We start from the raw sequence: 10,748 nt of genomic DNA on the forward strand, positions 1-10,748 counted from the left end.
ATTCTAGGGAAGAGTGCTAATTCATGCCTCTATCATAATATTAACTAGGAATGGTTAAGGCTGAGCACATCTTCTGGTAAAGATGGTGTGAGTCTAACCATGCCTCACCTCTCGTGGAAGGAAAGGCAAGATCTTAGGGGTACTTTGGAGATTTTAGGGGTTTGCAGATCCTAGTGGACTTCCAATTGGAGGGTGTGGAGGAGCAAAGTGGGGAACCTACTGATTCCCACACTCTCGGGTAGCCCACCAGTCCCCCAATTCCTCAAGCAGCCATCCCAGTCACAATTCCAGCCACCATGCCAGCCACATATTCCTCCTGCATTACCTGTAGGCTAAGCAGGTGCAGGTCAGAAGGCTATGGTACCTCCTCCCTCAGTTTTCCCACCACTGGGGACCTCTATGTGCATCCCAACCTCCAGCCCATCATGTGCAGACCAGGTAGGTCCTCCTGTACTTCCTGCAGGCTACTAGGACCAAGGTCAGCAGGCTATCATTCTCCTTTCCCTCCGTTTTCCTGTCACTATGGAAAGAGACAATAGAATCAGAATCCCAAGATGAAGATACAAGCTATGCAACCTTGGCCAAGCAATTATCAGAACTTGCAGAAAATCAACAAAGGTCCAATAATTGTATGAATGCTGTCCTCAGTAGATTATACCTAATAGAAAAGAATAAGGAAGGGTTCCAAAGAGAGTTAAAGGATCTGAAAAGGAGGAAGGGAAAAAAAGGATCTCAGTAATCAGCTAGCTGAGCTCAATGAAGACATAAATTGAAGGATAAATTCCAAGAAGCATTAGGAAAATCAGAACATAATGTGAAAAGGGAACTTGGAAAAAAAATAAAAAATAAAAAAAGGGAACTTGACAGGGATGGAAACTATACATAAAAAGTAGTAGGAAATACAAACCAAATTGAACAATTACAAAACTCTATAAATGCTCTCAAGAATAGAGTCAGCTATGTGGAGGATAGAAACTCAGAACTGGTAGACAAAACAGAAAAGACAGTTGATCGTGAGCCCAAAAGTTTTAATAAGTTCAAAATTTTTTGTGAACAAAATGTGAGGGAAATGCGGGATACCCTTAAACAGCCCCACATTTGGATCATGGGAATACCAGAAAGGGAAGAAATTCAGACCAGAGGCATGGGCTGCTTATTTAACAAAATTATCGAAGAAAACCTTCCCACCCTCTCAAAAGAAAGTCCCATCAACTTATAAGAAGGTAACACAATTCCAAACAGACTGGACCAAAGAAGAAATACTATTATTAGGACACTAAACATTGATACTAAAAAGAAAGTCCTAAAAGCAGCTAGAGAGAAAAAAAACACATTACATATAAAGGTAACCTCATCAAAATTACTTCAGACTTCTCAATGGAAACCCTGAAAGCCAGAAGGGCCTGGAAAGGAAGACTGAAAAGTCTAACTGATGGCTTCCAACCCAAACTACTATACCCAGCAAAAGTATCCCTGATAATAGATGGTGAAAGAAAAACTTTCCATGACAAAAGTCCCAAATCCACAGATTATACATTCTTCTCAGCAGCCCATAGAACCGTCTCTAAAATAGATCGTATAGTGGGCCATAAAGCCTGCCTCCATATATTTAGGAAAATCAACATCATTTCCTGCATGAAATTACATCACAATGCTGTATTGCTAGAAATTAACAACAAAAGATGCACCAGGAATCCCACCATCTCCTAGAAACAGAACAACACACTTTTAAACAAAAAATGGGTAGTGGATGAAATAAAAAATGGAATTGCAAAATGTCTAGAATTGAGTGACAATGAGAACACATCACACCAAATTTATGGGACACAATGAAGGCGGTCCTCAGGGGAAAATTCATAGCACAAAATGCCTTTATAACAAAGACAAGGAGATCCGAAATCAATAACTGAACCATCCACCTAAAGGCATTGGGAAAAAAGACTAGAAGAACCCAACCCAACAAGCTCCAGATGGAAATAAATAACTAAGATCAGAGCAGAATTTAATGAATTGAAAAGTAAAAAAACAATTAAGAAAATTGATGAAAAGAAGGCCTGGTTCTTTGAAAGAATGTACAAGATTGATAAACCCCTGGCCAATTTGATCAAGCACAAATAAGAGATGCATCAAATTAACAAAATTAAAAATGAAAAAGGAAAAATAACAACAGACATAAGTGAAATTGGAAGAATTATTAGGACCTAGTTCAAAAACCTCTACTCCACAATACTGGATAATATGGAGGAAATGAAAGAATTCCTAGACACATACAATCTACCAAAGCTAAACTCAAAGAAGACTAACCTCCTAAACAACCTTATCACACCCAATGAGATTGAAAAAGTAATCAAAAACCTCCCCCAAAGGAAGATTCCAGGACCAGATGGCTTCTCAGATGAATTATATCAAACTTTCATGGAATAACTGAAACCACTTTTGTTTTCAAACTGTGTCATATAATTAGAGAACAGGGAAAGCTCCACAACTCTTTTTATGAAGCTAGTATCTAATACCAAAGTACCTAATACCAAAACCAGACAGAGATGCCACAAGAAAAGAAAATTATAGGCCTATTTCCCTGATGAATTTAGACACAAAGATCCTAAACAAAATACTTGCAAACCAAATTCAACAACATATCAAAAGCACTGTCCAAGGGCTGGAGAGATGGCTTAGCGGTTAAGCGCTTGCCTGTGAAGCCTAAGGACCCTGGTTGGAGGCTCGGTTCCCCAGGTCCCACGTTAGCCAGATGCACAAGGGGGCGCACGTGTCTGGAGTTCGTTTGCAGAGGCTGGAAGCCCTGGCGTGCCCATTCTCTCTCTCTCCCTCTATCTGTCTTTCTCTCTGTGTCTGTCGCTCTCAAATAAATAAATAAAAATTTAAAAAAAAAAAAAAAAAGCACTGTCCACCTTGATCAAGTAGGCTTTATGCCAGGAGTGCAGGTTGGTTCAACATATGGGAAATCTGTCAATTTAATACACCATATAAATAAGCTTAAACACAAAAACCATATGATCATTTTGATAGATGCAGAAAACATTGGAGACAATAGGCATGGATGGTTTATACCTCAACATAATAAAGGCTATATACACAGCTTATAAAGCCCAAATAATGCAAATGGGGAGAGACTGAAGGAATTCCCATTGAGATCAGGAATAAGACAAGGGTGTTCACTCTCACCTCTGCTCTTCAACATAGTACTGGAAGTCCTAGCTCAAGCAATAAGACAGGAGAAAGAAACAAAAGGGATGCAAATTGGAAAGGAAACAGTTAAGTTAGCCCTATTTGCAGATGGAATGATTCTATATAGAAATAACCTGAGAACCTGCATCTCAAAAGTCATAAAGTTGATTAATTCCTTCAGCAAATAGCAGGATACAAAATCAATGCACAAAACTCAGTAGCCTTTCTACATTCAAAAGACAAAGATACAGAGAAAAAAATAAGCAACATTGTCCCATTTTCAATAGTAACAAAATAATAATAATAAAATACCTTGGAATAACATTAACCAAGGATGTGAAAGACCTATATAATGAAAATATAAAAACACTCAAGGGAGAAATTCAGGAGGACTTGAGAAAATGGAAAGACCTCCTATGCTTCTGGATAGGCAGAATTAACATTATGAAAATGGCAATCTTACCAAAAGCAATATTCATATTTAATGAGATACCAATAAAAATCCCAACATTTATGTTCAGAGAGATAGAAAAAATGATCTCAAAATTCATATGGAAACGGCAGGAGGCCTCAGATATGTAAGCACTTCCTCAGCAAAAGAAACACCTCTGAAGGCATCACCATAACTGATTTAAGCATCACAAAATCATAGTAACAAAATAACATGGTACTGGCATAAAAACAGGATTATAGACTGATGGAACAGAATAGAGGACCCAGACTTTAGGTCAAGTAACTACAGCTATTTGACATTGAGAAAAAGGCAGCATCTTCAACAAATGGTGCTAGACAAACTGTATAACCATACACAAGAAAATGAAACTAGGTACACACATCTCTTAATGTACAAATATCAAGTCCAAATGGATCAAAGACCTCAATATAAGACCAGAAACTCTGTTACTGTTGGAAGAAAAAAAACAGGAGGAACTTTCCACGTTATCGGAGTGGGAAAAGACTTCCTGAACAAAACCCCAGTAGTTCATGAAATTAAACAATTGTCAACCATTGGGATCTCATGAAACTGAAAAGATTTTTTCACAGACAAAGATACAACAAGCAGAGGCAATAGATTACCCACAGAGTGGGAGAAAAGTTTTCATGGCCTAATTTCTAGACTCTACAAAGAACTCAAAAACCTAAACAATGAAGAGTGAAACAACCCACTCACAAAATGGGGCAGAGAACTAAACAGGGAGTTCTCACATGAAGAAATAAAAATGACAAACACACATTTAAGAAAATGCTCAGGCCAGGCGTGGTGGAACACAGCTTTAATCCCAGCACTTGGGAGGAAGAGGTAGGAGGATTGCTATGAGTTCAAAGACACCGTGAGACTACATACTGAATTCCAGTCAGCCTGAGCTAGAGTGAAATCCTACCTCAAAAGAAGAAGAAGAAGAAGAAGAAGAAGAAGAAGAAGAAGAAGAAGAAGAAGAAGAAGAAGAAGAAGAAGAAGAAGAAGAAGAAGAAGAAGAAGAAGAAGAAGAAGAAGAAGAAGAAGACGAAGAAGGGGAAGAAGAAGAAGAAGAAGGAGGAGGGGAAGAAGAAGAAGGAGAAGCAGCAGCTCAACATTCCTAACCATCAGGAAAATGCAAATTTTTTTAAAAAAACTGTGAGATTCTACCTTACCCCAGTAAGAAATGCAAACAAAAAATCAAATGCTGGTGAGGATGTGGAGAAACAGAAACCCTCATTCACTGTTGGTGGGAATATAAGATGGTACAACCACTATGGAAAGCAATATGGAAATTCCTGAAAAGGTTGGCTATAGAGTTAACAACAGATCCAGTTATTCCCTTACTGGGCATTTACCCTAAAAGCTCCATGCCTCTGTTCAAAGAAATTGGCTCAACCATGTTTATAGCTGCTCAATTCATAATAGCTAAGAACTGGAACCAACCCTGATGCCCATTATTAGATGAATGGATAACCAAGAGTAGGTTTATCTACACAATGGAATTCCACATAGCAGTAAGAAAACATGACACAATTAAATTTGAAGAAAAATGGTCAAACGTGGAACAGATCATTCTCAGCAAACTCTCCCAACCACAGAAAGACCATCGTCACATGGTATCATTCATTTGTGGCTCATAACCTGAATCTACCTGAGATACTGACACACCTAAAAAGCATCTCAAGGAATAAGCAACAGGGAGGTGGGGCAGGAGGGAAGGGGTTGGAGGGGACAAAAAACTGGACCCAAATGGAACTGGTACCATAAAATCCTACATCCTGAAAAACAGACTAAAAGACTAAAAGGCTGAAACTTCATCAGGTCCTTGGAGGGAACACCTGAATCAAAGGGCTGTGGAGAGGGTATGATGAAGACTAACCTTAATCTTCTCTTATTTCTCCTGTTTTGTTGTTGTTGTTGTTGTTGCTGTTGTTGTTGTTGTTGTTGTTTTGGTAGAGTCTCAATCTGGCTCAGGCTGACCTGGAATTAACTGTGTAGTCTCAGGGTGGCCTGGAACTCACAGTGATCCTCCTATCTCTGCCTCCTGAGTGCTAGGATTAAAGGCATGAACCACTACGCTCGGCTTTCTCCTGTTTCTCCCTCTCTCTCTCTCTCTCTCTCTCTCTCTCTCTCTCTCTCTCTCTCTCTCTCGCCCCCACCCTCTCCTTTCTTTCTATTATATATTACCTATATTTTTTTCTTCTTTCTTTCCCTTGGGTCTGGCTTGTAACTCCCAGTACCAAGATGCAATTGATATCCACAATGAGCTGTTGATCAGAGAAACCTAATACATTTCCCAGAAGACAGATTTCTATCAGAGCAGTTGATTAACTACCTAAGGTTAATGGTAAGAACCTACTGCTGAAGACACCATAATGCTGTTGGTATGAAACATGGGAAGACATGGCTGAAATCTGGAAGAGAGTCAGAACCCAGACAGTTAGCTTGTCTAGTGCCAGAAGGTACTACATGAGTGACTGGGGGAAAATGGCCAACATCTGTCCAAGCAACTCATGGTCTAAGCTACTCAGCAGAAAACAAATAGACATGATGCTCGCCAAGTGCAATAGTAGCACACAGCCATAATGAGTAACCAACTGCTCTTAAGTTGGCTAACAGATTTGCTCAGTGGAATGGAACCCATAGCTGGAACTGGGAAACAAGTCAGAATCATACCCAAAAAATGAGTTCACTTTCCAATACCAAGCTGCCACCAATCCTAGGATACAAGAGGGCCTACAACTATTAAATTCTCTTGAAAATGACAATGGCTATCCCATTTGTCTGGTGCAGACTTCACTCTCCATTGGAGAATCTGCTTGTCTTTTTCAGATGGACCCAGAACATGAGGAGAGAATCAGCCCATTGTGCCTCACCAGGGCCCCAGTTGAAACCATAGAGCAACTGGGGAAAATGAGCAAGAGTTCTGCTTTCTTGGTGAACCTGGTACCAGCACAAGGATGAAGGAGATAGACACAGAGAACACTCAACTTTTACCAAGCCAGAGATCCAGAGACACAGAAGCTCCCAAGATCTCATCACTGAGTAGAGCTAAAATGAACCCAACATGGCTCAGGGAAATTTTTGTAAGAGGGATGGAAAGATGGCTAGAGCCGCAAATTGGGACATTACCCACAGAGATATTGCCTCTTCCCCATAAATGATGACTAACTCCATAATGCACGATCCACAATCCCCAACGAGGAGGGTCCCTTCAGAGGAGGGAGGACAGGGAGGAGGCTAAAGATGGTACCAACATGGCTGAGTATGTATACAACTAAAAATAAATAAATAAATAAATAAATAAATAAATAAAATTATTTTAAAAAAGAAAAGACCGAGCACCCTTCCCTAGATCACAGGGAGAAGTGCTCAGTCATACTTCCATCCTAAGTAAGTGGGAAAGGTTAAGAGTAAACACTATTGCCTAGACCAGAAAGGAGAAGTCTTATTGCTTAATAGTATCTGTAGAATTTTTTTTGAATACTTTGATGGGATTGAAAGAATCTCCTTTTATTCCTAGAACTATATCCCACAGTTTTTAAATGTTGAATGGATATTTTGATTTTTTTTTAAATTTGTATGTGTGTGTGTGTAGTGGGGATGAGCAGGATCTCTTGCCTCTACAAACCAATTCCAGACATTTATGCCACTTTCTGTGGTGTGCTTGCATGCATGGCATGGGAATTGAACTTTATTTGGCAGGCTTTGCAAGCAAGCACTTTTAACCACTGAGGTATTGCCCTAGTGCCTTGCTGTTTTGTTTTGTTTTTTTTCTTCATCTATTAACATGATTGTGTTCTTTTTCCTCTTTAGTCTGTTAAGATAGAAGGGACCAATGGTTGGTTGCCAATAACTGAACTGACATTTAAATATTGTCATAAAGCTATTTTGTCATGAGGAATGATTCTATTTAAATATCACAGTAATCACTTTCACAATGTGGTGAGGTTTTGCACACTGATATTCATGAGAGATGCCAGCCTGCAGTTTTCATGTCTTCCATTGCCTTTGTATAATTTCAATATCAAAGGAATGCTAGACTCAACATGAGAGGAAGCATGAACTTGTCTTCTGTTATATACAGAAAAATACTTTAGAATTACATTAGTTATTCCTTCAATGGTTAGTAAAGTGATTTTTTTAAGGTCAGGGAAGATCTCACTCCAGCTCAGACTGACCAGGAACTCTGTAGCCCAGGATAGCCTCATACTCATGGCCTCCTCCCACCCGTCTCCCAAGTACTGGAATTCTAGGTGTGAGCCACCACACCTAGCCTTTTTCAGTGAAATCTTTGTCTCCTTAGGGAATTTATAATGAATTAACTGCAAACTTTATTTTCTTAAATGATATAGGGCTACTCAAATTATATATTTCTTATAAGGTTTTCATAATCTATATCTTTCCAGGAATTAGTACATTTTAGGTACGTAGAAAATCAGTGTGAGTTGAATAATTCAGTTGTTTCCTTTCCTTTTTATTCCTTGACCATTTGTGGGGTCAGAGTTAATATCACTCCTCTTGATGTTAATGTGTAGGTCACATTCCTGTGCTTGTAGGAAAGCAGGTTCAGAGCTTTGCCAGTTAAATTGACCCTTTAGATAACCATCTCTTAGATTAGTAGATTTCCCTCTAATTTTAATCATTTTGGTGATTTCTACTTTTTCTTCATTTTTTATCTATATTTATCTATTTATGTCACTTTGATATTAGCTTTCTATCCTAGTGTTTTAAGTGGTATCTTAAATTATTTATTTGAGATCTTTTCTTTTCTAACAAAAGCATTTAATATTATGAATTTTCATATGGACAATATTTTAAGTATACTTTAGGCATTTTGATATATTCCATCTCTCTTTTTAAAATATTTGCTTGGTTTTCTTTGCAACATCCTCTTTAACCTTTATTAATTTCAAAGAACTGAGATATCTAGATATCCTGTTATTGATTTCCAGCTTAATTTCCTTCTATGCAATTTGAGTAATCTCTCTTCTTTTATATTCATTCATGAGCATTTTATGACTCAAAATATAGTGCATCTTGATAAATGTCATTAGCATTTGAAAGGATTCATCTTTTTCTTTCTACATTGGAATATACTGAGTCAATTCTGCCATTTGGGCTCATTTCTATTCTTCTGATGCTATGAGTACTTATGTGAGTGCTGACACCCATAAGAATAGGTAGAAGTATGTGGACATCATCAGGCTATCCATTTTGATTCACGTATTTTGGAACTCTATTTGGATCATATATTTTTCAATTATTATATGTACTTAGCAGATTGATTTGTTCAACATTTATAATGTTTTTCTTTTTTCCTAATAACTGTCTTCATTCTGAAGTTCACATGGCTTGTTAGTAAGCACTGAACTTAAAAATTTTGCTGCAAGACCAAAAATGAACCCAATATGGCTCAGGGAAATTTTGCGGAAGAGGGGGCAGAAAGAATGTCAGAGCCACATGTTGGGTCATGATATGCAGAGACATTTATCTTACCCATAACAGTGGGCTAACTCCACAATGTATGACCCATGCACCTCAACAAGGAAGGGACAAGGGGAGGGAGTAGGTCACGGATGAGCCTAGTAATGGTACCAAACTGACTGTATTTACTGAATACAAAACTATTTAATAAAATAAAAAAATTAAGTTAAATTAAATTTTAAAAGAATATTGCTGCAACATGGTATTTCTATTACTTATCATGCCTTAAATGTATATATATAAATATATGTAAATGGAGGCCAGTGATCAACTTCAGGTGTCTTCCTCCATCATTCTCTACCTTATTTTTTCAAGACAAAATCTCTCCCTGAACATTTAGGTTTTTGCTAGTCTACCTAGTCATAAATCTCTAGGGAATTCTCCTACTTCTGCCCCCACCCCCCAATGCTGGGATCATAGGCACGCATGCTTGTGTTTTATGTGGGAGCTGAGGATCCAAAGTTGAGTCCTCATACTTATACAACAAACACTTTACTCACTGAGCAATATCTACACCTGGTATATTTGTTTTGTTTTTGTTGTTCCCAGCTGCCTGATTTTTTTGGTTTGTCTGAATATAGATTCTTTTTAATTTTTTTCTGTTTGGAAAGCATAAATCTTTGTGTGTGTTGCATGTTTGTTGGCAGGGGTGCATGCATGCATGCATGCATGTGCAAATGCATTAAGAAGGCAGAGGACATCTTCAGACATTAACCTCAGGAAGTCTATCCAGGTCTTTTTGCAATCTCATTGGCCTGAGGCTCACCAGTCAGGCTAGCCCAGCTGCCAGTGTGTTCCAGCGTTCCTCTTCACCCTGCCTCCCCAGCTCTGATAGGTATATTCTATCATGCCTGATATTTACATGGGTTCTAGAGACTGAACTCATGTCCTTATGTATTTGACAGAAGTATTTCACTAACTGGGCTATCTGCCAAGTTAGTCCCTTTGTTCTTGACTTCATGTTTGTTCACCAAATTTGGAAAGTTTCTTTGTGGTGAGGGAGTCAGAAAGTCTGTCCTGTGCTACAGCAGGCAACATAGTAGTGAGGGGAATGATGCCTCACTTCTGGAAATTAAACTGTGATTTCACAAGGCAAATTGGAAGAAAATATAATTCATACATATACAGCAATAGAGCAATTGGAAGTTAATTTATTGTTTGTGGGAGACCAGAGAAAATTTTTGAACAGCAACAAAAGGATCATCTGCCTGGAGAAAGTTATCCTCTGCTCTGGCATGTGAGGGTCTAGGAAGAAGAGGGCCAGGTGAACTTTCAACAGCTTTTCACATTTTTGACTGTATCTTATTAAGTAAGGAAGAAAAGTGTATGGATGGAATGGGAGAGATTTTTTTAAATATGTGTAATTAATGACTTCACTATTTGGAACTTTGGTAGTTTATTTCAATAACTTCACCATTTAGAAAAATGAATCCAATAACTGTGACACAATAGACTAAACCAGATTATCACTCTTTTAATAGGTAGTAAGGATAGAATTTTGTGGGAAGTCAGGCTACCATGGAGGTGATGAGATGCCCATTTGGGGTGTTTCCAGAAGATCTTAAGGAGAGACCACATGGCCACCTGACAGCGTGAACATATCTGGGACTTCCCT

Source organism: Jaculus jaculus, chromosome 3 (genome assembly GCF_020740685.1).
Source record: "Jaculus jaculus isolate mJacJac1 chromosome 3, mJacJac1.mat.Y.cur, whole genome shotgun sequence".
Taxonomy (NCBI): domain Eukaryota; kingdom Metazoa; phylum Chordata; class Mammalia; order Rodentia; family Dipodidae; genus Jaculus; species Jaculus jaculus.